At 38.6% G+C, this 19,620-nt stretch overlaps 1 protein-coding gene across 1 annotated transcript in view; it reads left to right on the top strand.

Annotated features, from left to right (window-relative positions):
- The window catches only part of NELL2 (neural EGFL like 2), a 134,566-nt gene that overhangs the window by 98,505 nt on the left and 16,441 nt on the right, over positions 1–19,620 (top strand). The gene's annotated exons all lie outside the window — the stretch shown is intronic.

Below are 19,620 nucleotides of genomic sequence, written 5' to 3'. Positions count from 1 at the left end.
AAAAATTAGAACATGAATTAAGACATCTTGGGTTTTGATGTTTCATAATTAATAAGATTATTACGGACTTGCTTTTCACCTCAAATGGCCTTTGGTGTCTTATATAAATAACAGATAATCTGACATCTGGAAATAAATTTAAGTAACTGATTACTTTTGTGCTGTATATGTGTTCCCAGTTCAGTAACCCACCTTCATTTGCAACCTTATTTGAAGACTTGTGATTAACCCAGCTTATTTTACTCAGTGTTAAGGCAGGTTTCAGTGTTCCTACTGCTTTTTCCTCCTTTCACAAGCATTCCTTTATCTTCCCCTGCTACCCCTGAGGATGGCAGTATCACAAGGCTTTGTTTTAGAACTTTATTTTTTAAGTCTTAGATCTAATCAAATTATATTGCCCAGTAGAGTATGGAGAATGTTAATTCTTAGCATCTCAAGTGCCTGTAAATAATTTTTCAAAGTTCAAATTAATAGCTTCAGCACCTTTATTGCTGCAGAATTTTTAAGTGCATTCTAAGCATACTTGCCTCCAGGAGGTAAAGGGAGAAAGCTTTCTTAGATTAATTGGCTTCAGTAGGCCTAATAAAAGGGCAGTCTGCCACCTGTGATTGACTATTGTTGCTGTTCTATATTGCCTTCAATAAATCTTCCAAACTGTAGAAAGGAGGTCATTTGAGCAAGTATTGCTTTCATTTGACTTGTAAACATATCTTGTTTAATGAAAAACACAGACCAGTCTGAATTCTGTATTATCTGGTCTATTTGAGAGGTGAGAAATGTGGTTGTTTTCATTCTTCTGTATTTGATCAGATATTCCCACAGAACAAACAAGGGCTGCTGTGTGAAAAGCAGCATCCTAATTGCTCATGTATTTCTAAAACAATGTTAAAAGAACAAGTTTTCAAATATTGCTCGCTATTTTACAGACTGTACATACCATAGTACAGGGTACCAAGGTCACTCCATTGTAACACTGCTTGGAATAAATTGTATGCTAAGATATTGCTGAAGTATTAAAGCAGTTAATTTGTTTTAGTGATAGCTGTCTTATATGCTCCTTGAACTGCTCTCCTGGTTTCAACTAAATATAACATGTATAGTTTCAAAGTGCATAATCATCTCCTGCAGCTTTGTACTCCTATCCTGAAGTGTGTAGACTGGAAGCATATTCTCCTTAGTTTCCTTCTATAGTCAATATTAATAGTCACTATCAAAGAGAGACCTTACTGGCTTTTTAGAATTGACCCTGGAAGTCCTGCCTATACTCCCTTCTTTATAGGACAAACCAGGGACACTCAGTCCCCAGTCTAGTAAATTCAAGTACCTTAAGCTGACTTAAGTTAGATTAACTGCATTCAGCCCCAAATGTCTTTCAAAAGAATCTGAACTGCTGGCCTAACTTCCATCCTCCCTGCCCTTCAGGAAACATATAGGGAGGCAGGCAGAGGCTTGGAGCACATCTTGTGCCTTTCTGAATACCTGATCTCAATGTTTAATATCAAGTTAGTATGGTGGTGACCGGATATCACATAGCTAGTGATAATGTTGCTATGATGTGGAGCCAATTGCCAGCCCCAAACCAATTTCATAGCTTAGTTTTCTGAGGAGAAGACCCTCTCTCCTGTTTAATTTCTGTTGAACATGGTATTTTTTTCCTGCTGTAGAAATAAATAATGCTAGAGGTCGGCAACAGGAGCACAGGTCTGGTGAGCTCATGTGGAGACTAGTATGCAGAGTAGGATCATCATCTACTTGTGCATGGCTTTGAAACATGCAGTCTGAAATATGGTGAGAGTGGCGAATGGATGAAGTATCTGGTGGGTAAAGAGTAAAAGCTGATTTTTTTTGAGACTGCGCTGTAAGAAAGAGGGTGCTGTATATAGCCTTAAAAGAAAACTGGAGCTTCAAACAGTACACATTCACTCATAGCAAATGTAGCTGAGTTTTGCTGAAGGTACTCCTCGTTAGGCTTGAAATGTTTCAAGATGTTCGTACTACAAATAATTTATGCTGGAAGCTTCCCTTTGAACAGTCTCTGTGTCTGCAAAGGTGATGCAATCTTCTCTAGGCAGATGTCTTCCATTGCTGTCGCATACAGAGAAGGGGGAAGATTCATGTAAAGGTGCCAAATTTGTTTTAAAATTGCACATCACTTATTTCTGTTTATGCTACACATATTTTAAAACTGCTTATTGAAGAATCCTAGGATTTTAAACTTAAAATATTCAGTTACGTAGACATTGTCGGCAGCTGCCAAACCTATGAATTAATTATCAGGAGATTGAATCCACACCCCAACAATAACCTAGAAAATGCAATCATCAGTTCTTACTGTTTCCTTCTGTAAAAGGTGGTTTAGGAGTTCTGTTTAAATCATTTCTCAAAATCATAGAAAAGAAAGGATGAAGTTGGAAGGGACTTCTGGAGATCATCTTGTCTCACCCCCCTGCTCAGAGCAGGGTCAAATAAAACTAGCTTCTACAGCTGGCATACAGGACTGTGCCCTGTTGGATTTGGAGTGTTTTTAGAGTTGGAGACTCCACAAATTCTCTGGGCAACCAATTCCAGTTTTCAATCACCCTCAGAGTACAAAAAAATTATTTTCATTATGTTCACATAAAATTTGCCATGTCCCTAGTCCCTTTTCTGGACGTGACTGAGAGTTTCTAGCTTCTTCCAACACTGTTAGGTATTTTTACACGGTTACAAGTTTCCCTTCAGCCTTTTCATTTCCAGGCTGAGCATCTCAGCTCTATTAGCCTCTCCTGGTATGACAGGTGCTCTAATCCATAAATCATCTTCACTGCACTGCACTGGCTTTGCTCCATGTCTCTCCTGTACTAGGGAAAACAGTGCAAGATCCAGCACTCCAGAGAGGATCTAGCAGTATGAAGTAGGGGGGCACGATCGTGTCCCGTGACCTGCTGGCAGTACTCATCCTAATGCAACTCTGGAGGCTGTTGGCCGCCTTTGCTACAAGTGCACAATGCTGCCTCATATTCAGCTCATGTGCACCAACCTCCAGGTTGGTTTCAATCAAGTAGCTTTTCCACTGCCCTTCTGGTGCCTGAGGTTGTTTCTTAATTGTTGTAGGACTTTGCATTTCCCTCTGAACTTGAAGAAATTCCCAGTGGCCAGTTTCTCAAGCCTGTGGAGGTCCCTCTGAATGTCACTATCACTAAATCTGGTGTAGCAACTTCTCCTCCAAATTTCCAGTAATCTGAAAATGTGCTGAGGCTGCCTTATTGAGCAGATGTTAAACGGTCCTGGCCCAGCGCCTGGTGTTTACCTTGGTGTATGTTTGATGTAGTCTCCAAATGGATGTTGTACAGCTCATCAGAGCTCTCTGACACTGGGCACTCTACAGGTTTTCTGTCTATCTCTCTGTCTATTTATTTAGCCTGCACTTTTTAGCTTGTCTCAGGATGTTATGTGAGTATCAAAAATTTTACTAAGGTAACCAACATGTACTGCTCTTCTCCCTTTCACCAAACCTAGTCATCTTTATTCCTCTTCATAAATCAGTGTTGTCTGTTCCAAATTACTTTCTTGTCCTTAATCCTGTTTAGAGGATACCATAATATTCCCAGGGTGGAGGTAAGGCTGACTAATCTATAGTTCTCTGGATCCTTGCCTTTTTCAAAGATAGGAAGGGTATTTTCTTTCTTCCATTTCTGAGGAGCTTCTTTCAGTCACCCTGACCTTTCAAAGACAATTCAGGTTGGCCTCAAGTGTGACATGATCCAGCTTCCTCAGCATTCCTGAGTGCATCCAGTCAGGTTTGATTGACCTGTGATTTTTCCAGTTTATTTAGATATTGATCCTTCTCCACCATGGGCAGATTTTTCTTGCTTCAGACAGAATTTTCCACTGGTCTTGGTGACCTGGGACACCTGAAGGCAAATCTTACCTAAAAAGACCAAAAAAGGAGGCGTTGAGCATCTCACTGTTTAGAATTTCCTTTCCAAAACCCATCTTTGCGTACTCAATCAGTATCTATATTTCTCCCAAAGCCTGAGAGGGATGATGCTGTCCACGCTTAGGTCCTGCCTGTGCAGCCTAAATTCTGCAGGATTTGTAAAGAGAAGTGAAGTCCTATGTAAGTAAGAAGAGTTTCATACAATTTTTTTGCTTCCAAAATGGGGCTTCTGGGGCATCAGCAGGAGTCTCATTTCTGTTGGAAACACAAGAAGGAGAATCAACTGTTACTGCTGGTTGGCTATTTCAATGTGCTTTATTCACTGTGGACTGTCTTGCAGTTAACAGAGCACACAGAGCTGTTATAACACCTTTGAATGATCTGTTGGGAGCCTTTTAGATTAATCATGACCTGTGTTATGTGGAAATGGACCAGTGGAATGGAAGAATCATATGCAGATATATCAGCCTATACCACCTTTTTAAAAAAATGGTATTAAGCCATAAAAACTAGGCTAAAAGTCATCAAGTCACAAAAATTAGTGGGAGAATTTCTGTCTCCTCCCAAAGGATACAGATTGAGACATTATTGATGTTGGAGATACATTCATTGGCTTAGGGAAGTGGGGTTTATAGATTAAAAAAATTTAAAGTTTTATAAGGCACACCAGCAGTTTATCAAGTAGAGCAGCTTTCTGCAGTGTAGAGATGAGACTACCAAGTAAATCCAAATGTATTTGTGCCTGGTAAACTTTTTCAAAATACCTGATTTAATACTGTCTTCTTTGATTGCAAAATTTTGAATTCTTCAATTGGCATTTTTAAGCTCTGTCTTAAATGGTATTTGAAGTTTATTAGATTTAGAACTCAGAACAGGATTACTTTGCTAGATTTGCTTGATGTTACTGCAACTCTCCATTAATCTGGTGAACCTGTTCTCCTACTATATATGCGTATCTGCTAGTGTATGCATACAAGATTACTGCATTTTTGCTGCTTGTCAGCTTCTTTTTTGAGTTTCCACACTTGTTTTGTGCTTTGAGTATTCCTGTGGACAGCTTTTAATTATGCATGAGATAAAAAAGCAGAGTGTGCTACTAGTAGTGTTTTGATGTAGATTTTGTTAACAGGTGGCTGCAAGTTTTTGGATGATTTTCTGCTATTTGAATTTCCTGCTAATGAATTTTCCTTGGTTATTGCAGGAATCATGTCCACCTGTTACTAAACAATCCACATTCAAGCTGCTGAAAATAAACTGGCAGACAAAGCTGTTACCTTTGAAAGCAACAATTGAGAAAAATTTTAGCTTAGAGATTCTACATTAATTCAGCCATACATTATTACTAATATTTGGCTTAATTAAAGGTGTAACTGAATTTATGGAAAAAAGTGGTGACTGTGAGATGAGGGTGAGATGACCCTCTCTCACCTGAGCTCTTATCAGAAATAGCCAAAGACAAGTAAAAGATATTATTTGGATCTCTGCATTTTTTCTCCTTTTTCTTTTCCATGTATGGAAAACTTCCCCCTTAAGGGATGTTGCTAAAACAGATTCTTGCAACATTTGTGGTTCAGCATGCTGAAATATGACCCAGAGAAGTGGTTTTGATAAATAATTGTTGTAGATCAGACCTTGTCAGTTTTGTGCTACTTTCTGTATAAGCTAAATAATCTATATAAGCTATATAATTAATATGCATAACTATTACTCTTCTCAGCAAATCCAGATAAGTTTTTTCATGTGCACTGACCCTAATAGACCTCAGGGTATTAAAGGCTGTTTTTACTTCTGTTTCAAAGAAAGCTTGTGAAAATCTTCTAATTATGATTTCCCAGTTATTAGGAAAAATGTTTTATTTGTATTGGAAAAGAAGACTTTGTCAAAGTAACCAGAGAGCTTGTTAATTTGGATCAGTTTGCAAAAATGAAGTGGTTTAGTACTTTCAGCATGACAAGAGAACGGCTTCCATTTAAGCTCTTGATCCCTTGTGTTCAGTTCAAACAACCACCATCATCTTGTGGCCAGGTAGGCTCTGAAGGTAAAGCTGTGACACAAATGGTATTTGAAGCCTATAGAGTTTGAACCAAGGCTTTACGAACCAAAATGACTTTTGGCAGAATTCTTAAGAATTCTTGGCTTCACTATCTGTAAGCTGTGAGAGTATCACAGTCAAAACTTTCTGAGCAACTCAGGAATCTGCCATTTGCTCTGTTTTAAGTTACTGATAGCAGATTGGGATTTATAACAATAAAACCAAGAGGCTGAAATTTGTGGTATAAGTGTGCAAGGTCCTGCACAAAGCTGGAGTAAGATGTGTGCCCTTCATAGTCTAGCAGGGGAAGCCAGTTGTGTCCTGGGGTAGATGAGTATAACAAGAGACTCTTTGAGCAGAAAGCACATTAGGGCTAATATTTTCATTCTCTGAAATCCTTAAGGGATTGCTGGGGGGTTTAGTGAAGGAACAAACAGAAGAAGGGAGCAAGAGAAGTGGAATAAACATAAAGGGAACACAGGCATGGACTGTCCAAAGCAAGAGTAAGAAGGGACACCTCCCCAGTTTTATTTGTTTTCACAGTCCACTGGACTTGTTTGGAATTTGGTGTCTTGAGTATTCAGGTTCCTGGTTTTGGGCTCCTAAGTTTGAAACTTAGAAGTTAGAGGATATTTTTGTCAGAGAATATTCTATTTGCATTAAGGTCTGACTTGAATTCGTGGAAATAAGAGGAAGTTGAGCTACTCTATAGAGTCTAGAAAAAACTTTTGCAAACAAATAGTTCTTAAGCATGATTTGCGGCATAAAACATTTTAATAGATGCCAGTGTGCCATAGGAATTCATTATGTTCTGAAAGTCAGGCCTTTGGAGTCACTGAAATTCTTGCATTTCAATGACAGTAATTTTCAAAGTTTGTGAGCTAATATAAGCTTTTCCTTTGGTGCATGCAAAAAAAAAAAAAACCAAACAAAAAAATCCTCAAAAATCGCCCTGAACAGAGCCCAAAGAAACTCAATTGTGCCTTGCAAGTAGTTGAGATCCAGTTTACTACATGTCCAGCTCATTGCTGGACTTTATTGCCATAGCCTTGGGGAATCATTGCCATTTTTCTTCTTTGAGTACTTCCAAGTGCTCTCCATTTCCTTGGCAAGTCTCCTAGCTTCCTGCCCTGTTGAAATTTGGATATGTGGCATGTTGGGTTCAGAGGTTTCAGCTTTCCAGCCGTAGCTTGAATATAGATGAAAATACAGAGATCTCAATGTCCTATTTAAACAGGCTTAACTTAAACGTTAACAGGGTGTGCTTTTTATCCTTGGGAGCTGAATCTCTGAAATGGAAACACTTCTGAATTACGCTTCATTTAATAATATCTTCTGTGGTTTCCATTTCAGCAGAAAGAGACAGGGCCCACCTGCTAAAAATAATGTAATGATTTTGCTGAGGATGTTGAAACATGCTTTATAAATTGCATCTCTGCTACATAAAGTCATTCCTTAGCTTGCACAGGGTGAGTAATGAGTAGTCTGCATTACAGTCTTGCCATTCTCAAAGATGGCTATGTTGCATGTCAGCTACTCATTTCAGAGGCTAGAACAGTGTTTGAGCTAGCCTTGGTTTATTGGGGCAATGCACATAACTAGTGTGTTTAGTGTTGTCCATAGGAAAAGCAGATAGTACAATCATGAGCAAACTTATGGGAAGAATCCTATAACACCAGCTTCTGTGTCTTCTTTAAGCATAGTGGCTAGTTCTTACTTACACTAATATGTCACTATGATAAATTTCCAGGAGCCTTAATAATGAATTTTGAATGTCTAATTTGTGTTCTGCAGTCGTATCACTGAACTACAATTATGCAATTTGAAATAAGCATCCTCAAGTAGAATTTTTTTGGTGACTTGCGGAGAGGTTAGCAGGATATGGCTGTATGAGGTATATCCTTACAAAGCCATATAAATGTACCACTCATCTGAGGGATAACAGTGCTGCTTTCCTTGTGGTTGTAAAAATTTTTAATGCTTTCAAAATATAAGGTGACTTTTGAAATGCAAACAAGAACTTGTAAGGAGTAGGCTAAAATCAACACAGTAATTTGCACAGTCACTTTACTATACTTTTCGTGTTGCCCAGGGTGAAAATGATTAAATTTTACCTTTTGAGCGACTGTATGTAGTAGCTACTTAGACACTGTATGTGCATAAGAGCAATGACTCACTCAAATACTGAACTGGGCTCCCTTGAACTGTCAAATCCAATATCTTGGTGGTATCACCAAGTCCTTTCAGAACTTGGAAATTTATTTTTTTTTTAATATTTTTTTTTACTTGCCTCAGTTTCAGAGAAATAGTTTCTCAGAACAGTAATCCTAGGAATTTGGACTTCTGCACTGCTTACATGCTTCTGGTTAATGGAGTTTCCTGATGTACTGCATAGGGCACAATATCTGTATCTGCTTCTGACTGGAGATAAATAGGGAGAAATAACCCCACTCACAGAGCGTGACTGTTCCAGGCAGACAGGCCTAATTTGTACTGTGAAATCTGATATTCCTAGAACGTTTCTGAAAAATCTCTTTGTCTGCTCTGGAGCAGAGAGTGCTTTTGGTTCCTGTATTTTTGTTCCTGTAGTCTTCTTGATAAGCCTTACATAAATCATGAGGTTAGGAATCATCATCTTTCCAGCTTCTCTTCTGTTGATAAACTCTGCAGTAGCTAACTGTGTTGTACCTTTTTCCCCTTCTTAAATACACTATCCCAGCTTGGGCTTGGCCGGCGGCAGGTCCGTCTTGGAGGGGGCTGGTGTTGGCTCTCTTGGACATGGGGAAAGCTTCAGACAACTTCTCACAGCAGCCACTGCTGTAGCCTCTCTGCCTTAGAAAACCTGACCATGCAAACTCAACATAGCATCTGTGTTCCCTTTGTCTTGCCTGAAGATTCTCCATTCATTTGTGTGAAGGGCATAAAGTGGTTAAAGTTTATTCTCCAGCTCAAAATAATTTGGAAGATCATTTACAGAGAGTACCAGAAACTACAGCACAGAGTTTCTGCTGAAACTCTTCTCCATAAGATTTTTTTCCTCATGGAAAAGATTAATAAATTTGTAGGTTTTTATTCAGAAATAAGCATAGAAACCTGAGTCTGTGATGTTTACAGTTCAAGTTTAGATTCAGAAAGGAGTGTTGCTCAAAAGAGAATACTGTATATTCCTCAATACTGATAAGAATCTAGCAAATAATAAATTATTGACATTTCAATTGTTATTATAATTAATAATTTCAGCAAACTTCAGCTAACTATGCTCCCATAAAAGCCAAGTCTTTGTATTTACTATTAAGAGGAAGTTTAAAACAGAAAAAGAAAACATGATTGGCAATCTCAGAAACTGTGTTCAGCTAACCCCTGGAGAATGTGCCATTCCTGCAAGGAATGCTCTGTTAACAATGTTCCAAGTGTTAATTAAGGCTACAGAAAGATAGACATGTGCAGCCAATGGATGGGTTGCAAACTTGGCATAAATGGTGTAGATAAGCTGTTTGTGAGATTCTGAAACTCGTGTTTGTGTACAAAACAACTTCCTGCTCTTCCCTTTTTCCAAATATTTTCCTTGAGAATGTATAACAATATGAAGTTAATGACTGGGTGCTGGTGCTATATCAGACTAGTATTTCAAGTATCTGTAAAAATCAAACATCCTTAGAGAGCAGCAGAACTGTATGGGGGCTATTATACTTCTACAAAAATATTTGTGGTCTACATTGTGAGATCTGTCTGAAAAAAATAATGCAAGACTTCAGTCATAGTATCACAAAAACATAGAATGATTGAGATTAGAAGGGACCTTTAGGAGCATCTAGTTCCAGCCCCTCTGCTGTTGGCAGAGACCCTTTTCCCTGTACCAGGTTGCTCAAAGCTCTGTCCAACCCGGCCTTGAACACCTTCAGGAATGGGCATCCACAGCTTCTCTGGGCAACCTCTTCCAGCTGCACCACCCTCATAGTAAATAACTTCTTCCTAACGTCTGATTTAGACCTACTCTCGGTTTTCAAGCCATTCCCCTTTGTTCTGTCACTGCATGCTCTTTGTAAATTGTCTCATCCAATCTTTCCTTTAAGTTCCCTTCAGGTGCTGGAAGGCCTCAATTAGGTTACCCTGAAGTCTTCTCTTTTCCTGGCTGAACAATTCAAATTCTCTCAGCCTTTCCTCATCGGAGAAGTGCTTCATCCCTCTAATGATCTTGTTGGATCTCCTGTGGACTCACCCCAGCAGGTCCATGAGCTCCCTGTGGTGGGGACCCCATAGCTGGCTGCAGCACTGTGGGTGAGGTCTCTCCAGAGTGGAGTAGAGGGGCAGAGGAGGGGCAGAATCACCTCCCTCGACTGTCTAATCCTCTCTCTTTTGATGCAGCCCAGGATGTGTTTAGCTTACTGGACCATGCCCAGCTTTGACTCTCTGGGTCATGTCCAGCCTCTCCTCCCCCAGCACCCCCAGCCCTTCTCAGCAGGGCTGCTCTCCATCTGTCCATCCCCAGCCTGTGCTCATACCAGGGTTTGCCCCAACCCAGGTGCAGCACCCTGCCCTTGGTCTCGTCAAATCCCATGAGATTCCCATGGACCCACTGCTCAGGCCTGTCCAGGTCCCTCTGGGTGGCATCCTGTGCTCCAGGTGTGTCAACTGCACCACTCAGCTCAGTGTCACTGCAAACGTGCTGAGGGTGCACTCGATCCCTTCATCCATGGCATTAATGAAGGCATTAAATAACATCAGCCCTAATATGGACAGTTACTATCAGTGAGTGTCCTTGTGACTTCTGTGCTCTATCTGTACTACCAAATAAAGCAGGTGGGAGAGAAAGGGCAAGGGGTAGATGGTACCTCACTTTCTCCTCATTTTACAGATTTGGGATCAAGCCACACAAGGAAAATTGAATAGGTGACAAAGTTTCCATTAGAGGACAGTAGCAGATAATCTCATTTCTTCTCCCCTTGCCCCTCTGTTAAATATGTCAATAGCTGAGAGAAAACATGGTGGGGTTTATAGCATATTGTTTGTCAGTGGGAAGTCAGTGAATTTGTAAAACCTAAAAAAAACCCCTTTGACCTTCACAGAGGGCATTTTCAAAACTGGCTATCTCATTATATAGAGAAAAAAAAAAGGTTTAAAACTTGCCTTTGAGAGTAAACAATGAGATCTGCAGCAAGCAAAGAGGTAAGCCAGGGTTCTGCAGATCAGATACTTTTGCCAGCTTGAAATGTTTGAAAGGAAGATCAGGCTCCCTGTTCTCACCTGAATTTTTCTCAGATAGGAAAAACAAGCTCAAAAATGGCAGTGAAACTACTTTAGAAGCTTAGAATGTTTACTTGCTTTACTTTGCTTTCATTTTTATTTATAACTATTCTCAAAGAAAATCTTTGAAAGAATTTAAAAAAAAATGCCTATATTGAATTTAATGTGCATTCTAGATTTAGGCATGAACCCTGCTTACCTCATCCTTTCAGTTTTATAACTAAAGATGCCTTGCTGCTTCATCCTTCTGTGTCTTTTTCTCCATATTCCTTGCCTGACACAGCTTCTTGGGTGGATATGATTTCTTTCCTTCCTCACTGTCAACAGTTTTAAATCACAAAAGATTTTTTCTTTGCTGAAGAGTCATGTACGGATACTTACCTTTTTCTCTTTATATCTTTCTTTAGCTTGTTGCAAAACTCCAATCATATATGTAGCACTTTAAGAAAAAAAAATGGGGAGAAAGAAACCAGGGAAGAGAGAATACTACAAAAGAGCTCTAAGGAGACAGGATTTCCATGTTATTTCTAAAAAAATCTAAATGTATCCACTACTTAGCTATTATTTGCTATGGGGAAAAAAGTCCTTTATTAAACATGAAAACTAAAGTTTCAACTACATTCTTAAAATACAGTGGGCTATAAATAGAATGTGAATAGTTCAGCTGGGCAGCATTATAATAGAATTTTCTTCTGTTATATAAGGAAGATGGGGATGACCTTCATCACTCACTGTAAGCTCTCTCATAAATTATGAGTCATTCAACTATTAGTGGAATTAAAATCTATAACACTGCCAGTCATTGTCCTGTATCCCTATGGAGCTCTTCCTTTTGCTGTCAACATGAGGATGTCTGCAGTCTCTGTACATATCATGCCAATGATATGTTTATAGCCCAAGCAAAGGAATAGTGATTTAGTTTTAAGCTGTTTCTACAGCTTTTTCATACTTATATTGAGAGTATTTATTGTTTTCTTGATGAGTTGTTGTCAGCTATAGCATGAAAAAATGATGTGTGTGGTTTTTTTCCTTTTTTTGTGCTTCAGCAATTTTATACAATCTCTAACTGATTTGACAGTTCAGGAGTAGCAATGCAAATTAGTTGTCTGTGGACTAAGAGTCCTGGTAAGAAACCACTGGTAAGAACATGTATGTAAGAATTTCTTAAACTTTAGCACACATATACTATGTGCAATAACCTGACCAAAGAGTAGAGGACTGTGGCAGGAGACCAAGCTCAAAATCAGGGTGTCAAAAACAATTCCTAGTTCCCCAAGCTGTGTTTGAGTTGCTTTGAGGGCTCTTTTGTTTGTTTTCCATAATTTACCTCTGAACTAAATGCTTGGGAATTTACTGCAATTCTTAACAGAGCTGATCTGAAACAACCTTTTACAAGGCTGAGAATATGCTGGTTGCATCAGCCTTTCATGTGTAGACATCCTAACTCATGGTTATGACTGTCTTGACTCCTCACTTGAGGAAACCCAAGACCTTTTGTCAGTACACTGTGCAAGTGAAGGCTTCCTTCACACCCACTGGAAAAGAGGTAACATTTGGCAAAACTAGTTCTTCTCTTTTCAAATTAGTTCCCTGTTGCTTAGAACTCAGCTACCCTTCCCCATCTTTAGCAGCTGGCCACTAGTGTGTTTGTTAGTCCTGTTTCTCTTGTGCAGATGGAGTGATGTGACTTTCAGATACTAGTAGGTGTCTGAAACAGGTATGTCAAGGTATAAAAGTGATTTTGCTATCTTGGAGAAAAGATGTACTTTTCTTTTTCAAGATAGGGCTAATGAGCAAACAGAAGCATGTGTTACAGTTAACATGAGATGCTGTACTGAGAATGATGAACTCAGTGAAAGCAAAGCCACCTATTTGTCAACAACTACAAATAGAGGCCCAATTCCTCTTAATTAGTCTTTCTAATGAGGATTGGCATAATCAGTGTCACACAATAGAGCTGAAAAAAAATTATTTTTATTTTACAGTATTCATGAATGCACCTAGTTCATGGCCAATTAGGTGCTCTGAATTTCAATTTGTATTTGCTACAAATACAGTTCCTTTGATGACATTGAGTGTGCAATGGGAGGCATAGTTTCAATTATTGGTGTGATCTGTAATTGATCAATTTTTCACAACAAAGAATTGTTAGCAGGGCCACATGGTGAAGCAGTCAGTGGAAAATTCCCTTTGATAACATTTCTGTCTAATTTTGGAGCACTGCCACTGCCACACATGAAATACCAACACGATTGAATTTCTTTTTTCCTGGCATTTAGCAGGACCTATGGGGGTGTGCAGAATCAATGGGGGATCAGGAGCCTGGAAAATTGCATACTTGAAGAATTAATGAACTATAATTCTGTATTACATTCTCAATCACATTTCGCTTCCTTTTCATTAATGTAACTAAATTAGTTTTCCATGGACAGGGTACTTTATAAACTGCAATCATGGTCTTGCTGGGATTAAAATGAAAAAAAAAAGACCTGTTATAATAGTAGCTATTTTTTCATGCAACATGACAGTTGGAAATTTTTAGTGAAGAACATATCATCTGCAGCACTGGCTCCACCTGTCAAAGCAATTTTAAGATGACTTAACCAGAAGTTCTGCTAGATCTGGGAGGTGTTGAGATGGAAGCAGCAATTCCAAAGACATTCCAAATATTTTTTTTTCCCCCAAGATAGGCCTTATTCGTTATCCAGGGGAGCAGGGAGAGGAAGTGCCACAGTCTTTACTTTTCTCTGAAGGCTGTATCTGCGATAACTGGTGTTTCTAGTGCTCTGTAGAAAAAGTTCTTCTGCTCATGGAGCTGTGTTATGGTAGGGTAGAATTGTGGGTGACTCCTCTCCCTGCTGTGTCCCATGGGCCATCCGTAATCTTGCTTTTTATGATTTAAACTTGTAACTGAATAAAATGTTGGGATGAAATTGTAATTAAAATCAAGAATATTCTATGGTTTAATGACAACTTTGATGTGAGAACCCATACAGTGAAAAGAATGTTCTAGTAATCAAGATATGATATCATATCTTTAAAGAGTTCCTCAAACATGACAAATCAGAGTGAGACTGTAAACAAAAATCAGGCTCTAGGACTGTGATTGACAGAGGGAGAAAGCTCTTTTTGAAGTCAGGTGCAGTGTTACAAAAAAAAAAAAAGGAGCTGATCAAACTTTACAAAATAGATTTAAAAGTAATTCCAAACAACTTAAGTTTTCTGGTATAACTGATATCTTCCTGGATTATGTCAGCATTCTTCGCCACTATATTCTTGGGGGGTTTATTCCTCTTTTTGATATTTATATGCATATGGTATATGAGAATGTAGTGGAATAGAAATCCCAAAATCCTTACTGTTTTGTTTTAACAAAGATAGCTCCAGTATATTGAACTAATCTGTTGTCACATGAAATCCAAAACAAACACTTTTTGGTTCTTAAATGCAAGACATGGGACTTTAGAATTTGCAGCAGAGATGAACCCTTTTCAAGGCTAGTCCAGAAAATTGAGTCCTTGATAGCAAATACTTCATGTAGTACAGTGAACTTTTATTTAGTCCTATTGAATAAGGCCTTTTCCTTCTTTCATATGTATTTACTAAAATTAGATAACCCAGACATCATCTTAATACTGCTGTATATTCTGTTATCTGAGCATAAATCTGAATAGTTGAAACATGACCTTTTTACATACAAGCCAGACATAATATCCTTGAAATTGTATTGACATATGCAAAGGCATATTGGAGTCTGACTGTTCCAAATGTACCCATGAAAAAATCCCAAATATTGAAGATTTGTCTGTTTAAGCAGCTTCCAAGTCTCCTAAAGCACTTATTCAGTGATCTGTGGCTGAAATTATTTTTTCTTTCAGTTGTTTGTTTGCACTTTATTTATGCTGTATATGGGGCTGGGATGCGGATGGCTTGGGAGGTTAGCATGAGGCTGGAAAGGCTGTTGCCATTGAAATGGGATCTCAAATTTAGGCTGAGTCAAGAGTGACTGAACATTTTGGAAGATGTTGGCTGCTCATTAATCTCTGTAGCCATACCCAGTGACAAAACCCAGCTAGCACTGGGACAGATTATTGCAATTGGGAAACTCTATTAATTGGCAATCTTAGCTAGGTGCCAGATATTATTCTGTCGCAGAAAACCTTCCAGTGTGGAGACAGCTAAGTTCTAAATATACACAGCTTCCAATCTGTGGTGTTGACTTTTTGACAAGCAAGGACTTTGGTTTGTATTGACTTGGATAAAGCAGTTTATGACAGAAAATATTTATGGACTGTGTTTTGCTCTGTGTTCCTCTAAATTTGTGAATGCAGGCTTTTCTAAGAGGAGGATTTGATGATTAACATTTAAGTCTTGAAATGAGTAAAATACAATGGTAGCAACACCCCTCCCCCACACCATGGCTCTTTGTTGAGTACAGCTTGACTACATTAGAGCTTGGTCCTGTTGCTGGATGCAAAAGAACTGCTATCTTTCTAATTGGCAATTTTATACCACTTTCAGTCTTCAAAAAGTCCTATTATACAGAAATTCTCTAATAATATGAATCAGACAGCTAGTTCTCCTTTTCTTCTTTTTGTACCAGTGGATAATTTGCTAATGATCTTACTTTACTCTTCAGGGAGCAGAGTTTTCTCAGTGTTCCCAAAAGAAAAGGGTATAATAGCTGAAACTGTTGGCACAGTTAAGGAAATGAGTGATCCTGAGGTACAAGGAAGGTATCTGGGAGAGCAAATGTCATGTCAAGGGGAGCTAGGCATATAGAGCTCTTACTTTCAAAATGCCTCTGATTTTGTGTCTACTTTATTAGAATGAGGCTTCAGCAAAAAAAGTTTAAAATTTTGAGTTGAAAAATGGGTAACAAAATATGGAAATAAGAAGGCTGACTGGCATAAGTGAAAATATAAAGCCTTTTGCTAACTTTCTTTTACAGGGTAATATTTCATTTTCCATGCTTTTCTAGTACAGCATCAAACAGGACTTCATTATCACTGTTAATATTCCATATAGCCCACTGATAGACCATAGCCACTGGCCAAGCAAAACTTCAATCAGTTTTTCTTCTCTTGTCAGCTCACACCTCTGACTGAGCAGCTGCAAGATGACTCATCCAAGAAGGTTTCACCATAGGACAGGGGAAAATTATTTCTGTCTGCCTTTCCCATACTAATAAGATAATTTCAGTTGTAGATACTTTTGCAGCACTTCCTGAGCCATGCTATGCCTATTTGAAAACAGAAATCTTTTTATCCAAATGTCAAGAAATTTTTCCATTAAATCAGTGCTTTTGCTTTGTAAGACATTTCTGCTGCGGTTTCCTGTTTAACAGAGCTACAACAGTCACATTTTGTCCCATTACAGAGCACGTTTCTATGTGAATTAATAATCAGCATTAGCTGTGAGAATGAAAACAAAATTCTGTGCATAAAAAACATCTATATCCTGAAACTGACTGGCAGGTGCTTAAGATGTCATTTACCTAAAAATTAGGGGTGAGAAGTGTTTTGGATTTCCTTTCTTTGCTGCAAAATCCTGAAAGGAGTAATGGCTTATTCAGCATGGATGCAGCAGTGGTTCCAATGCATGCAGTCTGTGAGGATAAGACATTCTTCAAGACCTGCAGTGTGCTTCCATACATGCTTACGATGAGGCTCTCTTATGTAACTCCACTCCAATTTTGCATGCAGTCACAACAAAACCAGAAGAATGTATTTCTTTGTTTATTGACATCAGATAAAGCATTTCATTCCAAGTAATGTTTCTTGTGTTACAGATTCATCAGCTAGTTTGCAAATAAATACAGAGAAGGTACTTTTGTTGTTGCTTTACCAATACTGATGTGACGTTCATGGCTTGTTTTTCCTGAATAATCAAGGAGTTCATCTGAATGCATTCCACTTGTGCAAGTGATATTGCTCTTACACTTGTAAGGCTTATAGATTCACAAATAAAATTTTCAGAAAAGAGGAGCACAGACTCCTCTTTCTTTAATTCATATCTGTTACTTCGACCTGAATAACACTTGTTTCTCCAGCTCATCACCGATAAATTCATTCCAGTTTCCCAAAGAAGTATATGCCATCCAGTGTCTTAATGCGACGTTATTTAGTAGCCAGTATGAGGATTAACATCAAATCTTGACAGCAGCTCTTCTCCTTCAGCCTCTGAGTGGGCATGCACTGTTGGTTCTCTGGGGTTTGCAGCTTTAGCCAACCACAAGTTCTGTTGTACTGGCCAGGTGATCCCAAGTGTTCAGCAGGGTCACTTCTGTTCTGCCTGGCCAGCTGGCAACCAGGCAGCATATTCCCCCGTGGTAAGGGAACTTCCAGGTTGCAGTCCTTTCTTCTTTTCTTTTCCTTTTTCATGAGTTATCTGTGACTTTCTGAGCAAGTAGCAGTAGATAAGACACAGACTGCAAGCCAACCTTTTCTCAGTACTGTAACATAATTTTCATTGATCTTCCTCTGATCTCTCAAACACCTCTGAGGTCCCACTGGCTCCTGGCTGCTCACAAGAAAAAGGCCAGAGTTTATACTGATTTAGAAAGAAACACACTGAGCAGTGGAAGATTGTAAAGGTTTGGCATTTCTCAGTCCTGCAGCACAACTACTCAGATGATTATCTGGGAATTCATAGTGGAGTTGAATTTTTTTTTAAACCAGTAGAGACTTACGGCTTGATTTGTTGTGCACAAAGCAGCAAAATGTACACTTGCTGCAATATTGCAGCAGGAGTACTGGTTGTTTTTATCATCATAAATACTGATAATGTACATCAGGGATGCCTGTTTAGAGCTACTGTTAATAGAAAATCAGATTGATTCATCATAGCAAAAATTTCTAATGAGGTTTTGTCAAAGATCTCTAAAACTTTTAAAAACCAATATGCTCATTATACAGTTGTACAGTTATTTCAAAGACATTTTTAAAACAATTATTTAGCATGAAAATAAAATACCCAGAGTGCATCTCACATACCCCCGTCATGTATAAGAAAAACACAACTCAAAACCAAATGTGGGTGACTGCGCTTTACCTTGTAGTTGATGCAGGTGTTCCCCACACACTAATATTTTTATCACCTTGAAATGTGGAACAAAGTGTTCTCAATAGATGAGGAAGTCTCAGGGTTTTAAAAAGTTTGTCTTTGAATAGGTTTCACAAAATTTTTAGTAAGAGTATGTCTATCTAGCCACACATTATTATTCTGATTCCTTACTTTATTGTAGCTGACAGTTTATTTTCTTAGCCAGTTTACACTTCCTCCTATGAAAATAACAAATGACATAAAAATGGGAGGTAACTGTGGGCAGAATTTTGAGGTATTTCACATGTATCTCAGTGGCCACATCACACCTCTCCTTCATATCTGTGTCCTAGAGGATGCTAGGTCAACTGCTGATGTACTTCAAGAGTTTGAGTCTTAATTTATTACTTCAGCTTTTAGTTTTAAAGGTTCAACCTTTGAAGAAAGGTTTAATCCTTGCTTTGGCCTGAGTGGCCAGTACACTGAGAGTTTATTCATTGTTCAAACTCATGGTGGAGGGTGATTAGAGCTTTTTGTTTCTCAAGGCAATTTGCACATGTTTTGCCTCCCTTTGTGTTGGTTCTGTAGGCACCTCTCAGTCAGCTTGATGCTCAGATAGGTATGCTACTTCTGCTATAAAACGCAGTGATAAGGCAGTGATCTGATGGGGGAACAGCTCAGTTTTACTCCTGTTTGACTCCATACTCCAGTATTCCCTAACTGTTAACAGCATTCATACTCTGGGACCTATTCTTTAGTACAGCTTACTGTGTACCTGAAGGCACTGGAAGTGAACATGTCACAAACTTCTCTGCATCTCTGCTAAGTCCGTGAGTACAGGTCTTTAGAACATGCTTTGGTGGATTTTGAATCTAGTGAGTGCATTTAAAAAAATATACATTATATGATAAATTGCTATTGTAAAGTTTAGTCAGTGGAAGTTGCTGGCTTAAGAGACACACTTCCCAAAGTAATTTCCAGGAGAAGGAGAATGTGCTGTGTTTCACCCTCATGATTTAAGCATTTGCTTGGAAACCTAGTTGTTTTCTTTGATGATTAGAGAGGAGCCTGCAGTCGGTTATGTTGAGATTCAGAAGTGCTGGTCAATAAGGACCAACAGGATAATCAATAAATCAATAAATCAACAGGAACTCCACAGGATAGGGAAGCCCTTCTAACCTAAAATTGGTGTCACCAAAAGCATAAGCAAGGACCGGAGTAAATATTTAATGTTTTTATATATCCGTACAAAAAGAACTATCTTTTATCAGGCAGCCTGCATTACTCAAAGGGTTAAGATCTTATTATATGAACTGGGACCTAATTATTTTCTTCATATTAGGGGCAGTTTAAACAGATGTCAGATTACCTGTCATGTTTT

The sequence above is a fragment of the Molothrus ater genome, chromosome 5 (assembly GCF_012460135.2).
Source record: "Molothrus ater isolate BHLD 08-10-18 breed brown headed cowbird chromosome 5, BPBGC_Mater_1.1, whole genome shotgun sequence".
NCBI classification, from domain to species: Eukaryota; Metazoa; Chordata; class Aves; order Passeriformes; family Icteridae; genus Molothrus; species Molothrus ater.
Note: the sequence above shows the minus strand (reverse complement) of the source record. Positions and strands in the feature narration are given on the sequence as shown.